Source organism: Ambystoma mexicanum, chromosome 1p (genome assembly GCF_040938575.1).
Source record: "Ambystoma mexicanum isolate Mex_15411 chromosome 1p, UKY_AmexF1_1, whole genome shotgun sequence".
Lineage (NCBI taxonomy): Eukaryota > Metazoa > Chordata > Amphibia > Caudata > Ambystomatidae > Ambystoma > Ambystoma mexicanum.
Genome location: NC_090921.1, coordinates 680374875 through 680392157, shown reverse-complemented (window position 1 = coordinate 680392157; position 17283 = coordinate 680374875). Strand labels below are relative to the sequence as shown.

Sequence of the window (17283 nt, the reverse complement as noted above, 5' to 3'; positions counted from 1 at the left end):
TTCCTCTGAAAAGTTGAAGGACACTTCTATCTGTAGTTCTTAGATACCCACGGTTATCGGGAGGGGAAATGCTTTTTTACTCTTCCCAACACTCACCAAGTACCCCCCTCATCTGTGTCTGCTCCCCCCAACCCCCTCAAGGTCTCCTCACCTCCCCAGCCCTCTCCCATAACACCCCAAAACTTGTTTCTGTGTGACGCACTTTCATTCCCGCTCACGTTTTCTTCTGTAGCCGTGGTTATCATGCCAAATAACTGCAGTTATGGATAATCCTTTGTGCTGTTAACGTCATCCCTAGCCCCCTCCAACTCTCAAATTAACAAAAAACCCTTGAAATTCGGTAGATGTGGGCAGTGATGATCATCTTAACTTGGCGTCACCCCGTTGATGACGCTTAGGATGTAATAATGTGTTATTTATATATTGCTTATGCCTAAACGTTTTACATAGAACATATAAACATACAATATCACCCAACCGGAGTTGCCACTCATTTATCAACCTCTGAAGTACAAAAGGCTGAGTTTACCTAGGTTTTATTAGGGTCCACTAGCCATGGCCTTCGGCAGTGGCCGCCTTAAATTGTTTGACCTACAAGTTTCCTTGGGGCCCACTAGCCATGGTCTTCCGCCTTGTCGTGCCCACTATATATTTCTGTTAGGCGATCCTCTGCACACCGATCCACTGCACACCAGAACACTGCTCACATTTCCCCAACACCTTCCTCGGGTTCCCACACGACTCCCTCCAGGGTTCGAGGCTCATGTGATTCGGTTTACCCAAAGGACTGAAAGCTCCGTACCAGGTATGATTTACGGGCTCGATTGCAGCCCTTCCTGCACTGGCAGTTGCCATGGAGAACATACAGCAGAAGGGGCGGCGGTACACCTCCACGCCGATCGTTCACTTGCTCACGTGACCTTGGTGGACGTCACATGACCCCGAAACGCACAGTATATAAGGCTTGATGCACAGAACACTCATTGCTTCTCAGCTGTCTTCAGACCCTGTTTGGCGCTACGTTAGATAAACTCTATTTGGTTACCTTGATCTTGGAACTCTCACTTGGACTTCTTCGGATTACCCTTTTGTACCTTTGCTTGGAACTGTTTATTGCTGGATTTTGGCACGACCCTCACTTGTCTTCGGATCATCCTTTGGTACTTTGTTGAACTTCTACGCTATTTCCCTTTTGGGATTCAAGTTACGCCTTCAGCTATACAGGTGTCTTATCCTGTATCCACGCTTGCCTGCGTTCCTCTTGTTCTAGGGACCGCATCATCTGAGTCTCAAACCTCCCTCCTAGGTTTCCTGGGTTTTCTAAACACCGGATAGGTAAGACTATTCAGATCCTTTGATTCTTGTGATATATATTGTGATTGCCTGGTACTTAACCTCATTCTTTTTGCAGCAGCATCGGTGTTCCAGAGGTTCCGTGGATCCGGGAAGTAACATCTCCCACCTGTTGCCCCAAAGGTCGCACAGCGGGATTCTTTTGGTTTCCCTGTAGGTCACTTGGGGACGGAGGTCTCAACGGTCTGTACGACACTCAAGTCAGAACAATTTCAAAATACTAGGTTTCTTTCAAGCACGTTAGTGATGGCCTTTGGCCGTGACATGTGTCCGCTGCACATGTTGCACCAATAGGTTTCTTTGGGGCACACTAGCAATGGCCTTGAGCCATGGCCTCTGTACATGTGGAACCAATAGGTTTCTTTGAGGCCCACTAGTCATGGTTTTTGGCCGTGGCCACTGTACATGTTGCACCAATAGGTTTCTATGAGGCCCAATAGTCATGGCTTTTGGCTGTGGCCACTGTACATGTTGCACCAATAGGTTCCTGTGGGCCTACTAGGTTTTTTTTCCAGCTCTCTTCCGATTCCTGCAGGATTTGCCCGATAATGGCAATGAACTACACATTCAGCGGCAACGGACTACTCGTGCTTGCGGTAATCCCTCGATAATACGAAAACAATCCAAAACAAAAAAACGCCCCTGCCCTCACAGGCACTCAACAAGTGCCCCTCCTCTTTCCATAGAACCCCTTGCCCCTCCTCAGCTGTGTTTTCCCTCCCTCATTACCCCGTTTCACTCTTTGCTTCATGTGACACGCTCGTAAAAGTAATGTGTCTTGTGTTATTACTGTGGAAATCTTGCGAGATTGCCCCGGTATTCCGATGATAATTCAAAAACATCTTAACTGTAACTGGCTCTCCACATCACCGCCAACGCTCCAATTTCACATGGTATCCCCTCCCCCACCTCTAGCATACTCCTAGTATTATCACGTTATTTTCTCTCATTGAGCAAAGGAAATTGCTAATTTTCATTTCTGAAAAGTCTCTGCTGCAAAGCACCATGGGAGATAGCTATATTCTTGGCAGCAGGTGGCACCACCTTTCCCGTCAAATATTTTAAAACCTACTGGACTGAATAACCCCAAACATGTCCCAGAAATTAAGTCAACGCTTTGCCCCCAAGTTGTTTCTTATTTGGTCCAATTCCATCCAGCAGTTTTTGCGCTTCGGCTTGATAACATTTTGACTTTTTCTCTATGGGGAAAATTAATGGGAGTAGGTTGAAAACAGCTTTCTTAATAACGTTTTCATTTCTTAATGAATCTTTCCCATAATTTCCAATCTGGGGAAGGGACAACCTTTTTGTTTGGGAAATGTCATCCAAATCCGTCCACCAAGTGAAAATGTATTAGCAATAGAATTTTCGGATTTCATATGCCTCATGTCACTCACCTTAACTATAGGGTCATCTCTCCTTCCTCCACCCTGACCATTGCTACCATCTACCGGCCTCCATGTGCTTCTTCTCTGTTCCTCTGAGTGGGAGGACTTCTGTTCCTACCTACTCTCTACCACCTCCAACCTGCCTAGGTGACTTCAACATCTACTTATAATCCCCATGCACAGCAACCACCCTCTTCACTGACCTCTGCTCCTCCCTAGCCCTCTCCATTTTTCCCTCTGGCCCAACCCATTCTGCTGTACACACGCTATACACCATCATCCACTCCAATCTCCCTCCCTCTACTGTCCTAGTTACCCATCTCTTCTGGTCTGACCACTCTCTCCTCACTTCCCATCTAGGTACCTATGGCCTTGTGACAACTCCTCATTAAGCTCTGCCAACCTTGTTCACAAACATCCATCCCATGAAACGAGTGTCAGCTGCTACCTTCTCTTCCACCTTCATTCCCCCTTGCCCACTCAACACAGACTATACTGCTGATTCTGCCCTCAGCAACCTATATCTGTCCATTACCAACCCTCTTGACATCCTTGCCCCAGTCATGAGGATCCGCCTGACACCTACCTCCAAGCGTAACACCTGGTACGACACCGAACTTGCAGACCAAAAACGTAAGTGCAGGGCTGCAGAACGGAATTGACAAACTTCAGGTTCACCCTCTGACAAACTGGCCTGCCGCCTGCTCCAAAGGCACTACAGACTCTCTATCCAGGCAACAAAAAAAAGCCCACATTCAGGCACGATTATCTGGCACCTCCAACTACGCGGCTGAACTCTTCAAAATCTGCAGGGAACTTGCCAATCCGTCAGCAGTATCCTCTGTCGCTACTCCATTCCAGGCCCTTTGCAATGCACTCGCTACTCCACTTCCAAAACCCAGGACATGCTTATCAGCCTTGTCAAGCACTCTCCCAACCCATACCTCCCCCACAACCTCCCCTGACCACTCACCCTCCTCCTTCCTCCTTTTCCTGCTTTGCCCCTGTCGCTTCGGAAAAAGTCACCAGAGTAGTCAACTCCACGAAGGTCACTTCCAAACAGGCTGCCCCTTGCTCATCCAGAATCATCAAGGATAACATTTCCTCTCTCGGCCCTGCTCTCGCCGATCTCTGTAATCACTCCTTTGCCACTGGTTCTTTTCCATCCTCCATCAAGCACTGCCTTCTGAGGCCCCTGCTTAAAAAATCATCAGCAGACCTTCCTGCCTGGCCAGCTATTGCCCCATCTCCATCACCCCCTTCCTGGGGAAATTGCTTGAGAAGTTGGCACTCCCCCAACTTAACTCCCACACTGAACTTGTTGATGGTCTTCACGCGCATCAGTCTGGATTCTGAGCATCCAGAGGCACAGAAACTGCTCTCCTGAACACCTGTGAAGAACTGCTCACATCCCTTGACTCCAACTCCCCTGCTGTCCTCATCCTCCTTGCTATCTCTTCTGCATTTGACACAGTGAACCACTCCATCCTCATAAAAAGGCTCCATGACACCATTGGAATCTCGGGGCGGGCACTGGACTGGCTTACCTCCTTCCTAACCGATCATTCTTCCAAAGTCATACTGGGTTCCTTCTCCTCCCCTACTTCCTCCTCCAACTGTGGTGTCCCCCAGGGCTCCATTCCTTCACCTTGCCTCATTAACATTTACCTTACTCTGCTTGCACGCCTCATCTCCTCCTTATCCCCTAATTTCCAGTGCTATGCGGATGACACTCAACTCTTCTTTAAACTTCCTACAGACGCCCTTGCACCCTCCTTCATCCCTGACTCCTTCTCTGCCATCCACCATGCCATGTGACCTAGCAGTTCGGGCTGGACTGCCCCTTTTGGGGTGGGGACAAGCCTGATTTGCATATGGTCTTTCCCCTTCGTAATGGCTTGGCCGGCGAAGAACGATGGTCTGGAGGGTTGCCCCGAGCAATGCCAGTGGTTAAGATTCAGTCTAAACCTTCCAGCTATCACCTCTTTGGTTTTGCTTTGTCACCCCGAGTGGGATGGGTATGCCCAGACGTGGGTCCCGTGCCTGCTGGGCCTAGAGACCCAAGCTACTCCTCACTGATGAGCCCCAACAAGGGCGAAACATGTTTGGGAATGCTTGTGGTCTTGTGCAGAAGGGATGTGACCTAGCAGTTCGGGCTGGACTGCCCCTCTTGGGGTGGGGCCAAGCCTGATTTGCATGTGGTCTTTCCCCTTCTGTAATGGCTTGGCAGGCGAAGAACGATGGTCTCGAGGGTTGCCCCGAGCAATGCCAGTGGTTAAGATTCAGTCTAAACCTGCCAGCCATCACCTCTTTGTTTTTGCTTTGTCACCCGGAGTGGGACAGGTATGCCCAGACGTGGGTCCCATGCCTGCTGGGCCTAGAGACCCAAGCTACTCCTCACTGATGAGCCCCAACAAGGGCGAAACATGTTTGGGGATGCTTGTGGTCTCGTGCAGAAGGGATGTGACCTAGCAGTTCAGGCTGGACTGCCCCTTTTGGGGTGGGGCCAAGCCTGATTTGCATATGATCTTTCCTCTTCTGTAATGGCTTGGCAGGGAGAGAACGATGGTCTGGAGGGTTGCCCCGAGCAATGCCAGTGGTTAAGATTCAGTCTAAACCTTCCAGCCATCACCTCTTTGTTTTTGCTTTCTCTGCCATCCAGGCCTGGTGCACTTCTTATGATCTCTGCCTCACTGCCAGCAAAACTGAGATCCTCCCTATTGGGATCCCTGCACCCCACTTCTTCCCTTCTCTCTGGCCTTCCTGCATGGGTCCCCCCCCTGCTCCCTCCTCGGAAGCCTGGAATCTCTGAGTCATCTTCGACTCCTCTCTCTCCTTCCTCCCTCATATTCAGGACATTGTGAAACACGTGTGTATGAGCGCGATATAAATAAATATATCAATAAAGAAGTCCCACTTTCAGCTCTTCCTTCTGAAAGGAATTCTACCTTTCCTCACCTTCCCCCAGAGACCCATTGTTACCCGGGCTCTGGTTCTCTCCAGGCTTGACTATTGCAACAGTCTCCTCCTTAATCTACCTTTCTCCACTCTGCGACCCCTCCAGCTAATCCAGAATAGAGCAGCGAGACTTATCCTTTGCCTCAAACCCAGGGACTGCATCTCTCCTACAAAGTCTCCACTGGCTCTTGATTGCAGCGCAGATTAAATTAAAATCCCTCTGTATCATCCACAAGGCTGTTTGAGGCTGGGGACCACTCTATCTGCAACTCTTTCTGACCAAATACTCCCCCTCTAAACACCTGCGTTCCTCTGGCACCAACTCCTTGCGTGTGAAGCAGACAGAGTAGGTGGTTGTTTGCTTTCCTCAGCGGGCTCCCTTCTTTGGAATAGCCTCCCCCTCCCTCTTCGTCTTGAGCCGCACCTCCTTAGGTTTCAGAAAAGCCTCAAGGCCTTCCTCTTCTACTCTTCCTTCACTCCCTCTCTCCCCTGCTAATCGCACAGTAGCTTGACTGAAGTGCAGGGACCTTATGCATCCTCTGGGCCCTGACCTCCCACTACTTATCTCAGCTGCTGTCCATCCTCTGCACTTGTTTTGGCGCGCCCTCCCTTTCGAGGTTGCACTCGCCCTTTCTTCATAGCACTTCACCTGCTGCTCACCATGAGCACCACAGCACCTATCCCATACCACTGTCCCCTATGCACTTGCACGTTCTGAACACTCACAAGGAAAAGTAGGTTTGTCTTCTCCGCCCTATCTTCTTTGGTTTATTTAACTAATTATTTATTTATTATTGTTGTAATAACATTTTCTATCAACCCCTGTCCCCTCCTTTTTGCCCTGTGGGCACTTTGAAACAGTATTTTCTTCCTGTATAAGTGCCTAACAAAAAAATAAATAGGCCAGCGATTCTGGTCATTATATATATATATATATATTATTGTGATTCATATCTGTTATTTTAGAGTGACGCTAATTGCCCTATAGTTACGGTGAAACCTATTATCCATAGGAAATGCGAAAATCTATGTCTAAAACTTTTGACCCGTAGGACGGATATTAATAATGTTTTTTCCTTGAAAAAATCAAAATGAATCTAATGTTGCAAAGTGTATTAATCTTATTGGTGTTGCTCTTATTACCATGGATTATTATTTCACCTTTTACGGGATTCATGTTCTATCAATAAAACCGAAAAAAACATGTTTTTAAATGTGAGGGTCAGGTCAACTCGATCTTTCACCGACCCCCAATTGACTCAGCTCGATAAATGAGTGGGTAATACAGTCGGTCATAAGTAATCATAAGAGAACTAACACGTGTGACATTATTGTTATTAATACGACTCCAGCTCACTGTGTGCTTGTAGAGATGAAAAGGCTCAAGCTGTTCCCGCCTTCTTCACATATGTAGTTGCAGTTCCCTTAAACCTCGCTCTGTGGCGCTGTCTGCAGTTTTCAGGCTTGAAGTTTTTCTTAGTAAAGATTGTGTCGAAACTCGAGCATTTCCTCCACCTCGTAGTCGGAGCCACGCCTCGTTCTGCAGACAGAAGTCGAACCTGCGGGAGCCCCGGGGATCCTGGTGCAGCCAAGGAAACGAGCGGGGGTATCGAGCATCTGGATTTAGGAGTGAGGAGGTGAGTAGGGGGCAGGGGAAAGGGGAAAGGGAAAAGGTCAAGGGGCGGAGGTGTTGCAGGACACTTTCCCCGGAAGTGATGGGAGGCGGAGCTCCGTGAGTGGAGGACTATTTCGGGAGGGGGTGGGTGGGGGATAGAACTCTGGACAGTTTCACTGAAGGTGGCTGGGGCACTCTAAAAAGAGAGCAACTTGTCACAGGATCCTGCAGTCTCATACTGTGTCTTGAGAAGTTGTTCCAGCCCAGGATACGCTCACTGGATTGCGGAAAAGTGGGGGAGAGGACATTTCAACATGACTACTTAGCTGTTGTTGGGAGAGTGGATTTTTTTTTAATTTATTTCCAGGACGTTTTTACGCAGCGGGGCTTGCATGGGGTCCAAGGCACTTCTTTGTGAGCTGCGAACTGGTGGGCGCTTTTTCACCCGTCGTGTGGGGGGGATGGGAGCGCCGAGGGCGGGTGCACTGCGGTCACCGGAGGCTAGATGGAGAAGGCGGTGCTTAATGGCAGTGTCGTTGGCACAGAATACTTTAACTACATCTGAATAATCTGTCTGCTCTATACTCCGTTCAGGTCCATTGCAGGTGGCCATGTTATCTTTCTCTTTACTAAGCAGGTTTCATCAGTGGGTAACATTGTTACAACATGTCTGTTTCCGGTTGTACACAGATCAAGAGTTCCATAAGTCACAGATTTTTGTTTGAAAAAAAAATTGTAATTACCAGTACGCCCCCACCCTTTACAACCGCATGGATCTGTATGTCTGCTCCCGAGTCTAATTAGGAAGTGCCATTTTTAAACTAAGCGACCTTATTTTTAGCAGCAGGCTGGGCCACAGTGATTTTTACTGGGTTTTGTACCGCCCTTGCCCTTCTGTGCCATTTGCAGGGTCTCCAGGCGATGAGGCTGATCTGAAAGATGGGGTGCGTTAGCTTAGTGTGGGAGTGGAAAAATGCATACTGGGTTTGCCGTTGTGCTGATAGTACTCTGACCTTTGCCTGTGGGTTGGTTTCTAGAGGTTTGGTGTTAAGAGTCTGGCATACCTCTCAACCTGCACGCTTTTGATGGGTGTCATCCGCTCTGTAATCTTGGTACTCGCCCACCAAGACACCCACGTTCCCATACACTTCAATGGACTCCCACTTGCCAGAAGCTAAATCTAGTGTTTCACCTGCCCTGTGGATACAAAAGGTTGATGGCTATGGAATGGAAGCATTGGTGTCCGGCACAGAGGTGAACCTGGTGTGCCCATGGTGCTAGGATGCACTAGCCAGGGCTGTGGTATGTAAGTTGTTTGTAGAGGTGCAGTATTGTGTGGTTGATGTATGGTAGGAGGAGTGTTCACTTGTCATGTGTGAGTAGCTTAGTTGCAATACATGTTGACTGTAACTTGGACCATAGACTTTGAATGTGTTAGGGCGGGGAGGAGTCAATGAATACTTTTTACAGGCAACTTTTCTGAGGGGTGCAGACCATCTTAAAAAGCCAAATATTGCAAATCTTAACATGGTACAGCAAGGCGTAAAACATTTCATTAGAAAAGCGGGGAATGGGATCAACAAGGCAGAACGACCTTGCTTCCTCCCTGCATTCCTACCGCTGACCTCCTGCAGGCATCACCCATTTCACTTTCTCACTTCGCCACAGTGTGCTTGTGTGTGTCACTCCCTGATAACGTTTTACTCTGTGTGCAACACGCATCTGGAAATTGGCAGATCAAAGAAGGAGCAAGACTCTTACCATCATCAAATTATGGAAGGCGTGCCCCATTGGCTCGGAGAAAGGAACCCCTGAGAGCACAGCCCCAATTGGTCATTTCACCTTTCTTAGTTTGTTGGCTGGCAGGCTGACGGCCACCTTTATCCTCGCTATAACTTGCTCAGGGGCTGTGAGACTTTGCCCGTCAGGGAAATAAACACAATTTCTCAGGTGATCAGAGCACGGGGTGTTAGTCCTTATCGTTTCTCCCTGAATTATCTCCCAAGTGACCACAACAAGCCTCAAACCCCTCGTAGCAAGTGGACACCGAACAAGCCAAAATTGAACCCCCTTCCCCCCAGCACCTTCCACCTGGTATTGCGGCAGCTCCAGAATCCTGCTGAAACCTGCAGAAGGTTCTTCATTTGAAGTTAGGGGAGGATCAGGGAAAATGAAAGGTAGAGTGTGCATTCCTTGAAGAGCCCAACAAAGCAGGGCACCGCATCTCCTAGCTTAAAGGGGATGCCTAGACTTCAGGGAGGTAAAGCAAAGCATGCTGGTAGTGAAATAGATGGGGCTTGGCATAGGATGGGTGTCTTCTGTACTCAAATACATCATAATTGTGCAAATGTGAAGCTTTTTGTTTATAGTTAAAATGTATCCTCTGCTCAAGTGTTTTGGGCAAGAAGGAGTTTTAGGACAAGAACATTTGCGAAATGTAACTTTTAGGGCTATGAATGGGGTACAGCCATGAGTGGGCAGAAATAGGTGATGGAGTCATAAATTGGGTTGTCATGGCATACTTGCCAACATGTCCCATTCCAATATATAGGTGTTTATCCAGTCCTGTTTTTTTTCTTTGCATTCTGTGATTTGTTGTTCCACTTTTCCCATTATAAAACTCTGTCTACGAGTCCCAGAATGCAAAGAAAAAAAACAGGACTGGAATGGGTCATGTTGGCAAGTATGTCATGGTTCTGGATTAAGTTAATATTCCACTGAACATTGCCCTTGTTCCAGGAATGTCCCCAGAATCTATGCCAAGTTGCTGGAGGTGGCACCACGCCCTATGGGGGGTGGCGGCCATTAGAGGATCACAGAACGAGACTGAAGAGTCATCTTCATCACTATCTTTTCCGGACATTTGGGGTGAACATTGCTTCACTGGAGATCCCCTCGTGTGAGGGTTACATTAGATGGGCACTGGCTTCAACGGGAAGCCTTGATGGGCCATGAGAGCAGGCCAGTGTGTATGTTAGTCACGGGAAGTCTGCCAGCTGTCTCGCGGAATAACTGGAGAGGAAACGCTCTCTTACTGAGCAGGCACGTTAAGAGTAGTTGTTGACAACATTGTTCACACTTTTGAATGTGGTGCCATCCTATCTTTTTGCTCTTCCAAGGCAGGTGGAGTCTGGACTTTTCTTTGAATTGGCCAGTAACGCCAATTCTGTGCAGCACTGCGAAACCAGAGGAATTCAGAACGAAGCGCTACTCGGGAGGGATGTTTCTGTTTTAAAGACTCCAGTGTTGCTGGGTTAGATGCAATGATAAATCATTTATGGGGGAGCCCAATCTCCGCATCTTGAGGGGGGCCCTTAGCACTGGGTTTCTGTTCCATCATGCCTGGAGGAATTTGACACCGCCCAATGCACACCTCGTATTTGGAGTACCTCATCTATCGGTGTGCCCCACCTCTGTGTGTTGCCTTTTAATAGTCGTTCAGGGTGAAGGTGTTCTACCAGTTAAATGCAGATGTGTACATGTATTTCGTGAAGGTGGCATTCTTGCCAGTGGATGTTTGCCTCCGGGAATCCACGTTTATTATAAAGGCTATATAAACGTTTTGATATTTTTATAGCGCCTTCTGTCATTGTTCTGGCCATGAAGCACTGTCTTCGTTTCATCTTTGTGCAGTGGTTGGTCTTTAGATGTGACGAATTTTGCATGTATTTGTTATTGTATAGCGACAAAATGCACCTTTCCTTCTGGTCCTTTGAAGGGGTTGCTCCTCTTTCCTCTTGTATGATTTAAACACCTATGCCCATCCCGTGCATGAATCATGACAGCTGCTTAAAAGTAGCAGTGGCGCTATAATATATCTTTCTGCCGATAATGCAGAAACGTGAGGCCTGCGTATTGACTTTTGATTACAGTGGGACCTTTCCTCTAGGGGGATTGCTAGGATGTGACGCACCAGGGAAGTGGCGCCTGCATTTTTTTGCAAGACGGCCAGTCCTGCCCTCCTTTCTAAACCCGAGCTTATTTACTTTGTTGTGTTGCTATTTGGGCAAAGTGTGTGCCATTTATGTGCTTTTTCATGAATGATGTTAAAATCTAATTTCGGTTGTCTTTTTAGTCCCAAGTGCTGCTGGAAATACAACCGTATAAGGATGAAATTAACTTCCGTAACCATGACTGTAAAACAGTGATGTGCTTTGAAGGGACAAGAGGATTGAGAAGATTCGCAGAACAGATAATGCATTTTTATCATTGGCAATGCTATATATGCGTTACTTTGGAAAACTTGCCTGTGAGTGAGTTAAGAGTGCTTGGAGAACTTTGCATCTACTGAGCTTATGCCATTAAAATGTTCGTGCCAACAAATGTTTTATTGGCTTAAAGGATAGTTCCGGGACTTTTTTTTTATTGTCCCTACGGTTCGGCCATGTGTTTTTAAACATAAATCGGTAGATCGTAGAAAACTTTCCTATGGACCTTACCCGACTTTTCGTCCATTAACGCACTCGAAAACATCCGCCATTTTCTGATAATCCTATCATTTCCCCCCCCATCGACCTGGCTCACCTGCTTTTGCGGCACTAAATCAAATCCCCCGCCCCTGAAACAGACTTTATCAAAACATTCATATTCCCCGCCTCTATCCGTGACGTGACTGTGCTGCGTAGGCAAACGCGCCCAGGCGTCTTCTACGCGACTCCACACAGAACCCGGAAATCAACACAGATCAGCTCACAACACAGCGCGCCACAATTGGGAATATGAAACTGTACTTTTAAATCAAACCGCAAGATTGTAAATTTGGTAAAGTACATTTATTTGACATCAAATGTTTAGAGAATATTCAGCGATTTTCATTTTTATTTGCTCACGTTCCAAAAAGTTCGTTTTGAGGCACGCGATGTTCCTTTGCTGTACACAGGGTCTTAGATCATCTCACAATACAGCGCCACAATTCGGAATATGAAACTGTGGTTTAAAAGCAAACGGCAAGATTGTACATTTGGCAAAGTACATTTATTGGACATCAAATGTTTAGAGAATATTCAGTGATTTGCATTTTTCTTTGCTCTCGATCCAAAATAGTTCGTCTTGAGGCAAGCGATGTTCGTGTGCAGTACACAGGGTGTTGGTTTACGATAAAATAAGCTCTTCGGTCGCACTGATAATCGCATGGCTGTTCCAACAACGAGGCACTAGGCCACCACAACGGTCTGTATGTTGCATCTAGCCGTTAGTACCGCGTAAGGGCATACTTGTACTTGGCGATCGTCCCATAAAATGGTCAGGGTGGTAACGTTGTTCACGCGGAGAAGCTACTGACGGTTGAAAAAGCCATCCGCCGGTGTCTGGTACTCGTGACACATACAATAATGAAGGATGTACCTGTTTTAAAAACATAAAAAATGAAATTAGTCTCACCATCAGATCTTTATTAAAATTATTCATTTTATATATTAGGTCGGGAAATTATTTCATAGCTAGGACAGTGCAACTGGGTATTATACGTAAAGGGGGGGGGCTGTAGGATACTGAGACAGTCCCCCAGTGCAGGGGTTGACAGGGAGGCAGTGCAGGTGGAGAGTGGAAGGGCCCAGGACCGAGGTCGCAGACAGTGGACCAGTTGTAGCAGGGGAGAGGGAGAGAGAAAGCAGAAGCAAAGAGGAAGGTTTTGAGGTGCTTCCGTAAAAGGAGATGGTTCTCCTCAAGATAGTGCGCGGTACAAAACAATATGCCACATAGAACGAACAAGTACAACTTAACCCGTCTTTAAAGCTACTGTATAGTAATTAAATTGCGGTATAAACTCATCTAAAGAGTTACTTACATTATATTTGCATTTTCCATTGTGTCTGTGCGTAGGGCAGCCCCGAAATACCACTCCTTCTATGCCGACGTTATTTCTTCTAATGAACGAACATTAAATGGTTTTCGTTTCTGAAATTATATTCATTATCGTTTCTTAAGTTATTGCCCCACACCCCCAAAAAGAAGTCTTTCGGGATGGTCCCGGCCTGTCAAGGTCAAATAACAATAGAACCTTATACTGAGTTGTGGGCCATTCCGGCACCCGAGGAAAAAATCAAAGCAGCTGACCTTCACTTTGAACGAGCACACATTCCTAGTTGGCTACATTCAGTGTAAGGCCATCTCACAGGACTCACAGAGCAATCACTTTTATTTACACAATACATAGCTACACATATTCAATGGGCCTGCGACATGAGGAGACTCGAGAGAACAGACAATCAAATTACAATCATTTAAACCGTGATGTGTATTTCTCAATGAGCTCTTCTTTAGGTGGACATGGAACAGAGGCAATGTTGGGTGGCAATGCAGTTGTCCCCTGCACAGGTTCGTTCACAACTCCATGTATGTGCCTATCTAGGACATCAACAATAAGTCTCTCAATAAAGTCATATTGCATATCCTCAAACACTGGTTTGATAACCCATTGTTTACTTCTTTTAGTGAAGGTCTTATTGTAGCGAAGCGTCCCTAAAGTTCCGGTCGTCCTACTTTGTTGACGGCCAACATTATGGTTATGTGCCAAGACCGCTAGAAGAGTCCGATTTATCATGCCCTCCATGCCAAAATGCAATCGTTTTGGCCTGTACTTAAGGCACATATTGTGGAACACCTCCAAATCTCCTGTGTGGCAGAATTCCGTGAGTCCCCTCAAATCTCTTGTTATAGTTTTATCAAATACAATCTTTTCAATGGCTTTGTGAGTGGGTGATGAAGGAATCAACCACTTCTTCTTCCGTGCCTCCTCTGTGGACAAATGGCCATGTTCACAATTGTGGAAATGTTGGTTTGTGGTCCAGCGGTGAACGTTGCTACAGTGTAGCATTACTGACCGCCATTTTTCCAGTAGAATTTCCAACGACCCTCCACATGTTTTTGAGCTCCACCAAAGATGGTTGCTGATTGACTTGGACCACTGTGAAATACCTTGCATATCTTTTTTTTTACCTGCAGCCGACTTTTTTTTATTGTTTTTGCAAGATGCCAAACGTCAAATTGGTGATTTATATTTTTGTACTCTTCTCTCATTGTCTTGGCAATTGAAACGTGTCTGTCCGTGGCTATCAGGTCGATCACCATTCCCCGCGATTGTAGTTCTTGCAATGATGCTACAAAGCCAACTTTCTCCATGGCCACTGAGGATGTGCTTTGCGACACCTGCACGACCACCGAACTCACAATTTTCTTACTTTCCATGTCCTGAAAGTGGTAGGTGCAGTACTTGGCTGAAAATCCTGGGCTGTCGCATTGTCCATCACCGGCTAGCCTGAACCGTTTGCCCGCGAATGTACTATCAATAGACATTTTTTCCATTCTCCATGCTTCGCTAATGGCTGGAAATAGATAATCGGTTTGGTATTTGTAGAACTGAGTTTTCGCAATGAAATGGATTCCCACAAACTGAAAGAAAGACTCTAACTTTTTAAAACTTGAACCACTAAAAAGTGCAGCCGCTGCACAAAGTAGATTGCCTGCTGGCCGTTGCCCCAGCATGGGTTGTGCAGACCATGAGAAAGGATGATATTTTGTACAGGTGGCATGTATTTTAAGGTTAGTGCCTCGAATTGCACGAGTCACATTAATCAATGGCTCCCCACATACTTCCCCACCAACCGAATGCCCACATTTCATCCGAATAATAATATCAATCAAACAACTATCGAATACAATGAATTTGGCCTCTTTCCTTATACTGTCACTCTGCATCCCAGCTGGTTCGGCCTGTAACGTTGAGGACATGTCACTCACATGAAAGGTAGAATCTCTGATATCGTCTTCCGCTATGTTCAGTGATATTGATGGTGTTTCATTGTCGTCCACTTCATTCTCTTCCATTGCAACATCTGTTCCTTCTCCGGTGATGGGTGAATAAGACAATTTCTTCAACTTTCTCGCGGTCTTAGCTTTTGCGGGTGTGGATTCTGTGAATTAATCTCCGACTGCATCCGAACTACCAGGAGGACATTCACTATGAATGGCTGGTGGTGGTATAGCTCCGTTGTCAATCACTTCATATTCTTCCCATTGGCATGATGCATCTCCAGTCTCAAGTCCCTGCCAAACGGTTTGACATGCAACATCTCTCGTTCGCTTCACTGTCTGTGTAGATCTAGTTCGTACACCCACTCGCAGCTAGAGGACAGATTGGAAAAGGGATGTTCAGTTTAAATACAACTTACAGTATTGAACTATTAACAGTGAAAAACAACATAATATAGTGACCAGGACACTAACCTTCTTTTGCTTTCTTTTCTTTGAAACTTTCTTGCCTCGAACTTCAACATCAGGACGCTGTTGCTCCGACTCGTGTGTGCATGTCTCCACGTCCTCTTGCGCTGCAACGACTTTATTTTCATGATAAGCACATCCATCACGCACTGACGCTCCATCGACTCCCTGAAACATAGAACTTTCATTAGTATGTATAATAATATCGAAAACACAAAATGTACTTGGGGACCAATACCCACGTACATCTCAATAGCAAAACACGAATGAACGCTTTGTGTAGAACATTCAAACGACAATTATTCACGCATTGTTGATCTAGTTAGATGGAACTGTCAAGATCCATACCTCGGGCTCCTCATAGACTTCCATTGATGATATTATTGAAGATGATGCTTCAGTAACTCCCTGAAACACAGTAATTGCATTAGTATGGTTTTCTATTTTGTTAAAAAGAACATAAACTTTGTGCAGGCGTCAACGGCTCATCTAAATAGACCTGCACAAATGATCAGTTGTCTAAAATAAATAATGGATATGTAAATATGATTCGATTTGCTCGATCGTTGGAAGTGTCACCACCCAGAGATCTGCATCAACTACTAGGGGTGATGTTCTTGTAGAAGAAGCTCCGTCATCTCCCTGAAACATAGTACTTGCGTTAATAAAGAAGGAAGTATAGCCGATGTAATCACGTCATATGATTTCGCTTGATCGAACTGTCGGTATCCATACCTCGAAATGCATAAGAACATCAAGGGACGATGTAACTGCGGTGCACACTTCTGCAAGCTGTTGCGCCGACCCGTAACTGCATGCTCCCCCTTCTTCTTGAACTAATGCTCCATCGACTCCCTGAAACATAGGACTTTCATTAGTAATGAACACAATATTGAAAAAAGAAGACACATAGGAGGGCGACGACAGAAGGACATATCAATGGCTAAAAACGAAAGAAACATTGTGTGTAACAATCACGCTACAAGAATGCAAGATCTGATGATCTCCATCGATGGAACTGTCCGGAAACGTACCTCGAGCATCTGAGTAACATCAACGGTTGTCGTCAATACGTTGGACTCCTCAGCATCTCCCTGAAAGACAGTACTTGCATTATTTTGGATAACAATAATTATAACTGAAAACAAAGACTAGAGGACGAGTACAAGGGTGTACCATTAGGTAAAATAATCACACGATAAATTAAAACTATTGATTTACATGCCCAAAACAAGTCAGTGGCAGAATAGCTAAGTAAGATTACCCGATAGGCGCTTGAAGTGGCTGATGACTGCAATAACGACACGGATGGAGAATCTTCCGCCTTCATATTGAGTGGATACATAAATGGGGAAATTGTTAGCTAATGCTACACACTACCGCAAGGCCGAGAGATAAATATGTAAACTTGACTCACCAGTGGAGGGATGTGGACGAATAGAGTGGGAATAGCGGTTGAGAGCAATTTTCGCCTCGCTCGCGGTGTGTTCTTCTTTATTAGCAATGATGTGGAGTACATGTCTGAGCTAAAGTGCCTGCTGCAGATGCGGTATCGATCACCCCTCTTGTCCGCAAAGACTTCTAGGACTCTACTTTCAAGCTCAGACGGTGGATATCCGCAATATCGGACCCATTCTTTTATCTGATCTATTGTCTTAGAGAAAACATGCATTATAGTACCTTCAGATTTATTATGGGTCTTCGAAAGGCAACCGCCAATGGAACAGGCAGGCATTGTGGAAAGTTCTGAAA

The 17283-nt window shown here is 46.1% G+C and overlaps 1 protein-coding gene across 2 annotated transcripts in view; it reads left to right on the top strand.

Annotated features, from left to right (window-relative positions):
* The first annotated feature begins 7180 nt into the window (after window positions 1-7180).
* CDC42SE1 (CDC42 small effector 1) overlaps window positions 7181-17283 on the top strand; it is a 433771-nt gene continuing 423668 nt past the window's right edge. Inside the window, exon 1 of one of the 2 annotated variants that reach the window (XM_069649771.1) lies at window positions 7181-7336. The gene's annotated coding sequence lies outside the window, so the exon portion shown is untranslated. The remainder of the gene's footprint in view (window positions 7337-17283) is intronic. The other variant, XM_069649772.1, reaches the window with a different exon arrangement.